Source organism: Cynocephalus volans, chromosome 13 (assembly GCF_027409185.1).
Source record: "Cynocephalus volans isolate mCynVol1 chromosome 13, mCynVol1.pri, whole genome shotgun sequence".
Classification (NCBI taxonomy): Eukaryota; Metazoa; Chordata; class Mammalia; order Dermoptera; family Cynocephalidae; genus Cynocephalus; species Cynocephalus volans.
The window spans coordinates 87,662,116-87,675,921 of NC_084472.1; the positions used below are offsets into that span (position 1 = coordinate 87,662,116).

General features: G+C 35.7%; 1 protein-coding gene across 2 annotated transcripts in view; it reads left to right on the top strand.

The window, feature by feature from the left end:
- TENM3 (teneurin transmembrane protein 3) overlaps positions 1-13,806 on the top strand; it is a 335,936-nt gene that overhangs the window by 78,439 nt on the left and 243,691 nt on the right. The gene's annotated exons all lie outside the window — the stretch shown is intronic.

Below are 13,806 nucleotides of genomic sequence, written 5' to 3' on the forward strand. Positions count from 1 at the left end.
ATTTTTTATTTCAGATTTGCATCAGAAAGGTAATGACAGTTTATTAACACTTGAAGTATATAAAACTTAGAAAATATATTTCATAATTAAAGGTTAAATGGGTCATCACCAGTTATGAAAGAAAGTATCGTGCCCTCTGTAGAATCTTTCACGTATTTCAAAGTGTTATCTCTTGCAGGGAAACACAACTCACCATTCTTCTTCAGAGAAGTGACATGACGATGGGAAGATCTATACTGTCTTATCCTTTAATATCTGTATGAGGAATTGGCTATGCAGATTATTCCTGAGGGAAAGTTTCACACTGACTCTAGTAGTTGTCTTTGGTATTAAAACATTAGATGAAAAGGATTGTGCAGTTATAAATTATCATGCTTTGTATGTGCTTTTACAACATTACTTTTTCATACTGCTATATTTGCCTGTAGAGTTTTAATTAAGAGATAACTGTCGCCGCAGGTTGGCTGCAGAAGGCTACAATCTCCAGCAGAGAGATAAATACCAGTGCCAAGTCCTACAGGTTGGTTAGCAAATGGGGGGTTGGTAATATAAAACGGGCTTGAAATTAAAAACATAGTAGTCATTCCCTAATTTCATTAGTAATATAATAATATTTTTAATGTATTCACTTATTTTTAATGATTTCCTACTCCTTTTAATGCCTTTTAAAAATGCTTTAAATGTTGCTGCCTCAGTAGGATTTTTAAAAAATTTCAGCACATGGTTTATTTTTTAAGCTATATAATAATAATTCTTAACCAGAAAAGTTGTAGTCCATGACAACTTAATTTTTGTTTGTTTTTCTCTTATTCATTAGAGTCAGAACTGTCCTTCCATGTTCACAAAATAATTTATCTTACAAAATGACTCAGATCAAAGAGAAAATAGTCTTAATTTATTCTCTAGAAAAATCACTTAGAAAAGACACTCATGAAGTTCTAGCTCAGATTAGCTATTAGCAACTAGTGACTAGGAGTATGTTATACAGAAGGAGATAAAAAGAAGTTTAAATAATTCTGCATTATTTATTCATTGAGACTACTGTCCCATTTTTAGGTGAATTTTAAATAAGACAAAAGAAAAAAAGAAAAAAGATTTAGTTGAGACCTTCAATCCCAATCCATAGACTAAAAGGAGTGCCCTTACCACAAGGCTGTAATTCTGATCATGTCTCACTGTTTCTCCTTTCTGCTTTCACCCTGTCAACCAAGTAATTATTTCTGCTTTGTCTTCAGTTCACCAATTATAACCCTTTTAGAACAAGTAAGGTTCCTTTATGCACAGTGCAGTGGGTAGGGACAAACTCCCATTCCCTGCTCTCATAGTAAATTTTAATGGGTGCTTAGAAGAGAATATAATGAATATAGCATAGCATAACATAACATAACTACATAGCAACAAACTCTGCCATCTCTTCATTGAAGTGCTAACAATTCTGGCAAATTTTATTTTTACTTTTATGTATGTATGTATGTATGTATGGCAGCTGGGTGGTATAGAGATCGAACCCTGAACCTTGGTGTTATTAGCACCACACTGTGGCAAATTTTATTCCCTAACAAGAAGTCTTGGGCAATTTGAAACTGTAGTAGTAACAATATAGATTTTAATGTCTTTTATGATCGTCTTTGTTTCTTGGTTGAAAACTTTCTGTATATACCTCTTATAGCATACCTGGATTGGAAGGAGCAGGATTTGAGCCAGCCCTCCTTACCTTCTTATTTAAAAATAATTCTTGAGGTGGGAGACAAATTGGATAATTAGGGAGAATAGAAACAAGGCATTTTACTTTATTATTTTCTTTTATGATATCATGTGTGTGTTCTATAGGTTATTTACTTTCCTCTTATCATAACATACTACAAGGGAATATAACCAGTTTAGAGGGAAGAATTTGCCATAGGAAAAAAAAGGAGCTAGAAAACCTAGGCATCTAACAGTTTATGTGGTCCCTTTCATATCCATTGTTCCCATTACCTCTGTGATCATCACTTTACTATAACTTGGATGAAGTCATCATCCTCTTACATTTAGAGGTCAGGTTTGTTAAAAAGCAATAGTTACCAAAGTTTATTTGGACAAGAGGAAGAAGAACATGCTCACACAACAGGGAAGCAAAAGTTAAATTATGAAATATGTTAATTTTCCAAATACTCGAATGTGTTATCATTTCAAATGATGTGTCCAAAATCTTGCATTGAGAACCAGAATAACAAAATTTTAGTTCATTCAGAATGATGGCTTAATACACCTACATATTGATAAACCTCTCTTAAAACCAAACAAGTATTTGTAAATTCAGACTTAGAGATATAGCTTTTTTAAGACCAGAGGTAATAAAAAAAAAAAAAAAAAAAAAAAAAAAACTGGGAGTTGCACAATAATTTACATAGTCAGATATCTAGGTCCTAGTGTCTGTGAGTTTAGTATTCATACCTGCTGAATCCTAACTGTACTTTCCATTACCCCCCTCTGCCTCTGCCTCAAGTAAAGAACAAATGTGGTAGTCATGAAATTTACGAAATAATTGACCATAGGGTTACTTTACAAAGCAGACTCCCATAGTGTATTAAAGACGTGATTTTTAAAACTAAACACAAAAACAGAAACCATAGTAGCTATTGGTTCCACGCATAAATTTAATCCTCACTACCATGCTGTTGGATGTGCATTATAATCTCCAACTTTACAGATTAGGATGTGGAGGCTTCAAGAGGTTAGTTAAGTGATTTGCCTAAGGTTGTACAGTAATAGCTGCCAAAACATGGAATCCATAGCCTATCAGACTTCAGAGACCAAATACTTTTCATTACACTATGCTTTCTTTCCTTATATTTTTCAAAAAATTAATTTCTTGTGGAGCAAAACATACCTGTTCAAATAAGAATATGGTCCAGAACTGTGTTTATATCTACCCATCCCACTAACATCTGCCTTGTATCAGAGTTATAAGGAATCTCTGTTCACATCATGCCTATCTCCTATGCCTCCATGCTTATTCAGTGCCTCCTTCCCACCATCCTGCAAAAGTTTATAGGTCTAAAATTACTGGACTCTTTGTCAATTAATGACATTGTTTGCTTGGATGGGGGCCATAATCAAGATGATACCAACGAGATTTCTGAATGAATTAAAGACATTGTGATAAGGAACATGGACAAGTAAAGCCGAGTGAGATGACGTCATTAGGAAAAACATGGAATGACTCATGATTGATTTGGCTTATTTTCCACAGTTTCCAATGCCTGACTCGCCGTTTTCCTATTGCATTAACCTCTTTTTGATGCATCTCTACACTTAGTAGAGGCAATCCCTGATCATCTCATTTAAAGCGGACTACCCCCTCTCTATCCCATTGTGGTTTATAGTCCTCGCAGTAGCTCTGCACATTTAATCCATTTGTATGCCATTCCCCCTTTCCTTTTTATCTTTTTTGGGGTTTTTTGTTTGTTTGTTTTTTTGGCCCACATCAAACATATAACTCTCTTTCCTTCCTTGAGTGGGACTGCATACCTGACATTCAAAGTTACAGGAAATTGACACACATAAAGGAAATAGTGGGAAGGAAGAATATTAATTTCTGTAGTGTCTGCATCCCTCAACAGAATGTAAACTTCTTAAAGGTAGAACTATAATAGTCTTGTTCATCTCTATATGCCCAGGGCATCTAACAATGAACACATTTACTGAATGAATGACTGACAATAAATGTATTGCACTAATTTACCATGAAGCCTCAATAACTTCTCATTTCCTTTAACTATTTTACTTTCTAATAGATTTAACATGGCAACACATCTTTATTCATGTAACATATACTGGTAGTAGCCATTCTTGTGCTGACTTGTTGAATTATATGATGATACTCATAAATCTGTGTGATAGTCCTGAGTTTATAATCACTCCTATGTGGGGCTGACCCCGTGGCGCACTCGGGAGAGTGCAGCGCTGGGAGCGGATCCTATATAGTGATGGCTGGGGGTTCGGATCCTATATAGGGATGGCCGGGGCGCTCACTGGCTGAGCGCGGTGTGGCCAGTAACAAAAAAGACAAAAATAATAATAATAATAATAATAATCACTCCTATGTGTAATGTTGTTGAAGTGGTCACTTACCTCTCTTTTGCCTTCTTGAAACTCATTACTATAGTCCTTTCCCTCCTTTTTGAGTTCTTTGACTTCTCTTCTAAGGTCCTAATAATATGTGAAATCTGCTGGTATGTATAATACATTCTGACAAATGAAATTTGGATAATTATATTGTTTTTCTTTAGAGGTGTAATGTGTTGCCTGTAGTATAAGATTTGAAAGCAAGTATTTCAATTAAAGAAGTCATAAATAGTTGAAGGAGGTAATACAGTAAAATAGGACGTTAGGAAAAACATTCTGGTCATATTTTTGCTATTCATTACCTACCTTATATCCTCCAATTTTGAAACATACTTTTGTTTTAATTTTCTGAAGTTGGGATGTATTTTTTAATTGATGTCAAAAGAAACTTGCTTGCTGCCACATAAGAGGAATAAATTATGACATGGTTGTCACCATGATGCTGTGCCTAATTACAGATGATCAAAAGTGATTCAGAAGAATCATTAGACTTTAAATGAAGGGAAGGCTTGTGATTGTGTTACTAAAGTAAAAAATGGTGTTTAATTATATGGATTAAGGGGAACTGTTATCTATTGGTTTAAAAAAAATGTACATTTAATCTAGCATTTTATCCCATACAAGATGTAATTAAATGGATGATTTATGTTATATTCCATGATGTCACACATAAAAGAAATATAATGGTTATGTGAATTTGGGTAGGTCATTTAACCTCTCTAAACATTAATTTCTCACATTAATCAGTAAGGAGTTAGGCCAAGGATTTTTCAAGATTTCATTCAACCCTAATATTCTTCTATTCTTATGTCGAAAATAGATTAAAAATCACATTCTGTAGCCCAAAGGTTTCTCCAGCGCCTGCTCCTAGAATTATTTTAATAAAGGAAATTATAGAACTATTATAAGACATTTAATAAAATCACAAAATTCCAAAGGAATAAATAGACTTTTTATCTGATCAATGAGTATGTCTTTGGGGGGAAAATGATTATTTATTTATCAGCAAAGACCTTAACCTAGAAGCAAAGGACAAATGGGGGTTCCATTTACTTATACCAAAATGTTTATTTTATTCCGGTGACTTATTATGGTAAATTATGCATTAAATAAACCAATTTTTGTAGTAGTATGAATCACTCAGTGTTGTGAGTTTATATCACTTAAAGGACTGTACTTCGATTACAGAAGTCCAGTATTGGTATTTACCCAGTACCCTAGGTACTTAGCCACATGACTGTGCACTGCTTAACTGTATCACTGTCTAGCTTCAGTAACAAGTATTTGTGATTTCTGCACTTGCTCCTAAAACTCACCTTGGCTCCTGAGTTTGCCACTGTGTTCCCGTAACTCTGAAGAGATTTCAGGGTAGATTCTAGTTCTAGTTTTTCATATAGAAAGGAAAAAAACTTGACCTGTTGGGGTCAGAGCAATAATTGAACTTCAAAGCAGTTGGAAGAGAGAGAGGTGAATACTAGGAAGGTTGGTACTCTAAGAGAAACACTAAAATGGAGAAAAATTTAACTATCACTTGGTCTTGAAAAGATTATTGTTATTATTTTTTTTTTTTTTTGGTGGCTGGCTGGTATGGGGATCCAAATCCTTGACTTTGGTGTTATCCCAAGTGAGCTAACTGGCCAGCCTGAAAAGATTATCTTTATGGCTTATTTTGTGTTTTATGTATAAATGGTGGTGGACTTCCAAGTATATAAAAATTGCACAACATTGATTTTTCTTTAACTATTAACGTTTTTATCTACTAGGAGTTTGTGAGGATGTAATAGAGACAATCATTTTGAAAAGACAGGCCTCTTCTTTTCTCTGATATGCTGCACTAACTTTTAATGTTTATCTAGGGTTGTGAATCCAGGATGAGTTTTTAGGTCCTATTTCATTCTTCTTCCTTTTTGCTGGAGTCATATAAATTTTTTCCCACTTCACCCCATTTGCTTCAGTAGCCTAGATAGTACCGAAGGCATACTAGAACCTTCCTCCTGTCATTACCAATGAGCATCTCCTTTTCCTATCCATCTGTTCATTCATTCATTCATTTATTCATTTACATATTCATTTAATAAATATTTGTTCAGCACCCACTTATGGGCCAAGGTGGTCTGGATATAAATTCCAACTAACCACTGGCCCCACACTCATGACTTAGAGTTGTGGAGAAAATTCAGCAGTTACCATACAGAGTGATAAATACAATAAGTAGACATGGGTACAGGCACCAAATGATCTAATTTAGCCTGTAGTGAGGAGAGAAAAACATTATTTTAACCATTTGTTCTGTCCTATGTGCTAGTTGGTTTTTCTGTGTTTAGTTGATTTGAGTATGTATGTAAGCAATTTATCCTGATATCAACCAGTGAAGGAAACTTACTTTTTTTGATAACTGGGCATTTCAGACTGGTCGGTGAGAAATTTCCTACATTTTAAAATTACATTATAGATATATAATGTAATTTTCATTATCTCAAACTGTTCACAAACATATTCATCTCAGATTCAGTGACTTTTTTCCTAATTTTTTTTGGGGGGGGTCCATGAGGAAAAAATATTACTCAATGAAACTAGAATAGCAGTCTCATATTTTCTTTTTGTCATCGAAACTATCTCTAAATTTTATACGTGTCACACTTTTCAACAATCTGCCTCTCCAGTGTATTACTTTTAGAAACAATATAGATTTTAGTGGAACTTCGCCTTTCTCTGTGTTTTATTTTACTTACACACTGTCTGGTTTGAGAAAGAAGTGAAGGTAGTTCAGAAGGATATATAAAATAGACGGAGAATACATAAGTTAAAAGTAGAAGCAGTTAAGTCCTGCAGTAGTCTGTATTGCTTGGCCTTGAGCACTGTTCCTAAACCGTAGCACTTAAGACATTTAAGTCCCTACAAGTATTTATTGGCCTACAAGAACTTCTGGCCTAGAGTGTAGTTGTAAAGAAGTGGATCTGTTTCAGTGGTAGAACTTGCAGGATTTGCTTAAGAATTCCCTTGTAGATGCTGATGAAAACGAAAGAGTCAGAAATGTATCCCAAATGTTTGGTTTGCATACTTAGTGGAGATTGGTGCCATTTACTGTGATGAGGAAGACTAGGGTAGCTCATTAATTGAAATGGGAATGGAGTAGGTGGAAATCAAAGAGTTTTGATTGCTTTGGACATATCAAGTTTAAATCCCAAAGAAATGTCCAGTGGACTGGTGGATTTGAGTCTATCGCTCAGGGAGAATTTTTTAAAGCACCAGACTAGATGAGAAGACCTATGGAGAGCATAGATAGCGGAGAAAAAGTGGCTTAGAAACCAGGCCTTGCGGCCGAGCCCGTGGCGGCGCACTAGGGAGAGTGCGGCGCTGGGAGCGCGGTGACGTTCCCGCCGCGACGTTCCCGCGGCGGGTTCGGATCCTATATAGGAATGGCCGGTGCACTCACTGGCTGAGTGCCGGTCACGAAAAAGGCCAAAAAAAAAGAAACCAGGCCTTGGGAGAATGGACCATTGAAGTGAGGCTGGGTAAGAAGTAGTCAAGGAGACTATGGAAACCAAGAGAGGAAAGTACCTCAAGAGGGGGTATTCACTTGTGTAAATACTTGTAAAACATTCAATAAGAAATGTTAGCTATTGTTTTATTATAAATAACTAAAATTATTTTTAGCTGTCAAAAAGTTAGGTCCAAAAGCAAATAAAAAGATAACAGAGAAGTAAAATGGACTATGAAATGAAGTTAAAATGCTAAAATTTGTAAATCCTAGAGACCTAAACCTTGCACTGGGTGTGCTACAGATTTTGTTCTCTGCATTCCAAAAGCCTTTATAAAAGACAATGTTAGTTGTTTACAGTGTTCACAATGACCATAAAGTAAAAAGAGACAGTGTCAGGGATCCCCGATACCACCCCCAGGTTCGATGATTTGCTAGGAGGACTCACAGGACTCAATATATAGTCATACAGCTAAGATTTATTATAGTGAGAGGATCCAAACAAAATCAGTAAGGGGAAAAGGCAGTGGGGAGGAAACCAGGCACAAGCTTCCAATAGTCCTTTCCCAGTGGAGTCACACAGGACACGTTTGATCCTTGCAGTGAATTACGACAATACATGTGAAATGTCTGCCAGGGAAGTTCATTAGAGACTCAGTGCCCAGGGTTTTACTGGGGGCTAGACATGTAAGCACCCTCTGCCTAGCATGGACCAAAATTCCAAACTCACAGAAGGAAAGCAGCGTCAGCATAAACCACGCTATTTGTATAAACAGTTGAAACATGATGGACCACTTTTATTAGTCTGAGAATGGTAGGAACCCTTCTGAAATTTGGGTTCCCAGATGCCAGCCAAGGGCCAACCTTGTAAGTAGCTGTCTCAGGCCCGCTGTGTTAACTCTTTTTTGTACACATGCCAAAGCCCAGGAAAAATACAAGCATTATTTGCACTAAGACTAAATCAGGATTTATTTGGAGTGGGTATTTGATTAATAAATTGTTTTCAACATATTCCAGATCATTTGGATAGGTAGTAAGCTAAAATGTTTGTCTGAATGTATTGGGAGGCTATCTAACATATAATAAAATAATTATAGACTGTGATATCCAACAGACCTTACTTCTAGGCATGGCTCAGCAACTTATTACCTCTCTGTACCTCCATTTCTGGTAATAAAGACTACCATGTTGAAGATTTAATTTTGTACACGCACGTGCACGTGCACACACACACACACACACAATACCTAGATAGCAACTGGCACGTGATAGACATTCAAAATTAGTAGTGTCATTGGTATTGGTGTTAATAATTGCAGTAATAGTTGTTTTATTATTGTCTTTCTTCAGTTAGGCATGCCATTACTTTTCTTGGATTGTAATATCTACCCTGCCATATTTTCAGCTAAATGGCTTTTGGTTTTCCAATTAAAATTTCAGTTGAACAGTATCAGAGGCATTTTAATAAAAAAAATTTACTGAGCTTGATTAGTTGATCAGAAGTAAATTGCTCATTTTTGATTACCACATTAACTCTTTCCGGCCATTAGGGTACAATTTAGTAAATTACCTCTTTTAGTACAGCTCTCAAAATGTTACCCAAGTGACCAGAAAGAGTTAATAATGCACCAACAGGATGAGCAGTTTACTACCTTCTTACTTTCAGATCAGTCTCATTATATTAAATGTTTCCCTTCCTATAATTGTCATTTTCTTTAAAAAATGAAATCTTGGATACAGTTATTTATTTCCAATAGACCTTACAACCTTAATGAAAAGTATGTTGAGTTCACTCACAAGCCTTCTAAGGAGATTTAAGGTATTGGTGTTCACTACATAATGTAGATAATAAATCCGATGGGAATAATAAATGCATCTTATGCAGTACAAAAGACGAGCATTATTTTCCAAGGGCACAAGTGATTCCCTGATTGTGATCTGAGTGCTAGGGAGTCATGTTAATATGCCTCCCTAAGTACGTGAGCACTAAAAAGAATTATGTCTCACGGTATTGTTGCAGATAAACTTTCATGTGGCAGGAATCCTGTCCTTTTATGATGTATATATTATTAGTCCTCCTGTGGATGTGTTTTTACTTCTAATTCTAATTAATATAGCTCTTAATTATTTAGGAGTGACTCTTACTCTCTTATGAATAGGGACCTTCAGTCTATTCTTAAAATTACATCTCTAAGTCAAATATTTTTCCAGGTAGCCTACAAAAATTGTTGCCACTCACTTAGAAAGAATACTTGACTCCTGAAGTACTAGTTTTTGCAACATAAAAGGTTGTCTTTTCATGGATATGTTATAGTCTGATATTCTGCACGCCACTAAGTGGTTACTTCATTGCCATTGTATGTTTAACATTGGTAAATGCTTTGAGTGATAAGAAATTAAAGTATAACTGGCTTGCTCAGTCATTTGTTCAATAGATGCTCACTGAGAACTGTGTGCTGTGTACTCTTAAGAATACAAAGATGAATAAAAACATCAAAGAATTTGAAGTCTGTTTGGGGAGATGATTAATGATGACATCATAGCATAATACCATTGTATCTGTAAAAGTGCGATAATAGGAATATCTCAAACTATTTAGGGAGGTGGTAGAGGGAGAATTAACCCAGCTTAGAAGCAGCTTGGGAAATTTCCCTCTAGGAGATGAAGCTGAGCTAAGTTTTACTGGATAAATAGGAGTCATCTAAGGAAAATGGCATTTCTGCAGCAGAGGGCAACATAAAGTCACAAAGTTGGGAAAAAGGATGAGGAGCAGAGGGCTGTGGTACTGTAATAGTTTGTTGTTGCTGATGTCGTGCAAAGCAGAAAGGCTGGATAAACAGGCAGCTAGCAGATGAAAAATATACCATGGTTTAAAACTGCTGAGTTTTTAAACCTAATTAGAAAAAGAAAAGTAATGTATATACACAATGGAGACAGTAAACATTTGGTCACTAGAATTCATTATTTTATATATTCTTCTCCCAAGCCCATGAAAGAGATAGTATATTTCCCCCAATTTATAGACGAAAAACCTGTTGTTTAGAAATATTAAATAAATTACCCAAGGATGCAAATAAAATAAGTGATGGAGATAGAACTTTGAATTCTACAGAATTCCAGAATACAAACCTGTAAAGAGATTGAACAACTTGCCCAGATTACATAGTAAGTGGCTAAGCAGGTATTCAATTCAAGTCTTATTTCCTTGTATGAGGACAGTATTGAAAATGGGTTCAATTTAAGTGGAAGGCAGGGAGGGAACAGTAAAAGCTCAGAGTAAACATGTAATGTTGGAGGACAGCATTGTGTAAGCACCTTGGGAACAGAAAGAATTAAGCACATGTGCTGGTTTTCCCCAGATGGTGCCCATATGACACCAGCAAAATGACTACTAGCAACATCTTTCACTCTCAAAAGTTGTCTAGTTTGGGCAGTAAATTATATGGTCACCCTAGTTATAGAGCATTATATAAAAGTCAGCTTGCGTACCTCAGAACCGAAGCAGAGGGTATAACTGGGAGAGTACTTGGAAATGTTGGTTTGAAAAGTGAGACCAGATTATGTTTTCTAATTGTAATTGAATTAATTAAAAATGAAAATGGGGACAGTCACTGATTTCACAATGGTGTATGCTTAGAGATGTGCCGGATCACAAAATAGATCTTTTTTCCTCATGTATTAAATGGTCTCTGGAATAACCATGTTATTCTTATTCACCTGTCTAAGCAAGCCAAAATTTAGTCTGTGATTTTGTTTTGTAACAAACATCTTTAATATATTAAGAGTCAGGATTGCTCTGGAATGGAAGAGCTCCCTCCCTAAATTAGCCCAATGGAGAAATTCAGCCTTTAAATATGTTTATCTGGAAAAGATAGTGTGGAGTTAATAGGAAAACAACAACCACACTGTAAATTTTTCTTAGATTATTAGCCCTGCCTCACTCAGGATATTCTGTAGAAAGTTTCAAATAGAAAAGCTTTCACTTTTCCTATGGAAAGTAAAATCTCAGAGGAACCTGGTACTTATTTTCAAATTCTGTCCATCACATACATATTTGATGAAATTTGGTGTGTGTCCTGAAATTCTTGCTGGTATTTCTATTTTAAAAAAGAGAACTATTGTGGTTATTGTGTTTCATAGACTCTATAGTAAAGGCAGAATACTTCGTAGGGGCCAGCATTTGGGTAGAGGAGAGAGTTGTTAAATAGTCTCCCAAGTGACCGTTATTTGTTGTTGTTGCTGCTTTATTTTGTTTTATCATATATTTCTTAAAATATATAGGCCAAAGATTTTTGCTTATAAATCTTTACATTTTTTTATGAAGAATTCTTATTGTAATAGCATTTAATCCATAATGATTGTTATACATTATTATATGTTAATAATAATAATAATAGTACCTGCCTCTCAAAATTAATGTGAGAATTAAATAAGTAAAGATGTTAATATGTGGGGAACACTTGAAACAATGACTGGCACACAGTAACCACTATACAAGTATTTACTATTACCTATATTCCTAAGATAGCATGTTGGCCTCACAACAACGAAGAATTCTGTTCAATATGTAGAAACTTCAACTGGGAGTTGAGATAAAAGCCATAAACAAATATGGCACATTTTAATTGACATAAGATTTGCACAGGTTAACTATATTTTTGTTTTTATTATTATTACTACTTTTATTTTCTGTTTGCAGCAAGTCTTTCTTCTGAGCAGATCAAGTTTGTAACTTGTAATTATGTTGAGGCAACCAGTGTCAGCTGGCACTGTCCAGGGAAAAGTCTGTTGAGTTTTGTAAGCCATTCTTATAAAATTAACATCCAAATAGCTTCTCAAGTTTTTCTTCTATCAGTGTGGCGTTTTTCTAACAGTCGGGCTGCAAGACCATTGAATAGGATTGTCACAGCTAATGCCTCTACTGGTCATCTGAGCAAAATAGCTGCCAATATATGTACCATGCTTTTTAGCTTCAGTGAAATTCCAGTTAGAAATCTTGTGAGGTTTCTTAGTAGCTGATGACAGCTCACAAGTGGATCAGAGGATCAAATCCTGGCTACCAGGAAAGGTACACACTTTTTTTTTTTTCCTGCTACCAAGAAAAAGTACTGACTTGCTGGAAAAAATAAGCAAAAGTGACTGTTGCTCATCCTCAGGCCAAGCACCCATGTTTTACTGCTTTTTTTTTTTTTTTTTTTCTTTTTCGTGACCGGCACTCAGCCAGTGAGTGCACCGGCCATTCCTATGTAGGATCCGAACCCGCGGCCGCTGGGAGCGTCGCCGCGCTCCCAGCGCCGCACCCTCCCGAGTGCGCCACAGGCTCGGCCCTGTTTTACTGCTTTGATGACTTAGAAGAACCCTGTGCACACATAAATATTTTATGTTATTTTAGGCTTCATTCCTTAGCACAGAGCCTGTTTCTGCTAGCTCATGGTGAAAGTTTCTGTGAAGTTACTACTTCTCATCCCATATCCTGGAAAAATTCATCTGTTGCCTCTCCTGGTATCAGAAAGCTTAGGTTTAACTCACATAACTATTAGATATTTTGTTTGTCAGGTGGAATATCTTAGATACTTTTCCACTGTATGTCAGGGAGCCTTTTTTTTTTCCCTTACTCGTTTGCATTTTATGCATTCAGTGATCATTCACTAATAGCCTGACAGTTGGCAAGATATCAGTATGCTAGGTACTTTGAAGGAGTGTCCAGAAGAATAAAAGACATAAATACAGTTAACCATGTGTTTCAGTTAGGAAGAGATAAAGATTGTAAGAAAGTACAATATGGGTAAGTGTTAGGAAGCTCTGATCCATGTTTACTATTTCTTTCCTTAAAGAACATCTTGTCTAGTTTATAGACCTCCTGTTTTGTCCTTTTCCCATTCTCTCAGCATCCTCTGGAACTCTTACACAAATCAAAGTGTGTCAGTGATGGTTTCTTAAAAATCTGTAATTTCAGAATATAAATTCTCACTTTATAAATATCCTTGGTATCTTTCTCTTCTGTGTAAGATCTCTTTCTTGTCTAGTTCAGTTTTCTAATTACATACTTTGAGGTCTTTTGCCAGTGATTTGTACCAGCTACTTTATCGTTCTGTTTCATGGTCCATTACTCCCTAAACCAAATTCTTAACTTCAGTCAAGTAAACTGTTTATTTATCGTTACGACTCAGGCAATTTGCTTTCTCCTATTTCTTGGCCTCTACACTTGCAAACCT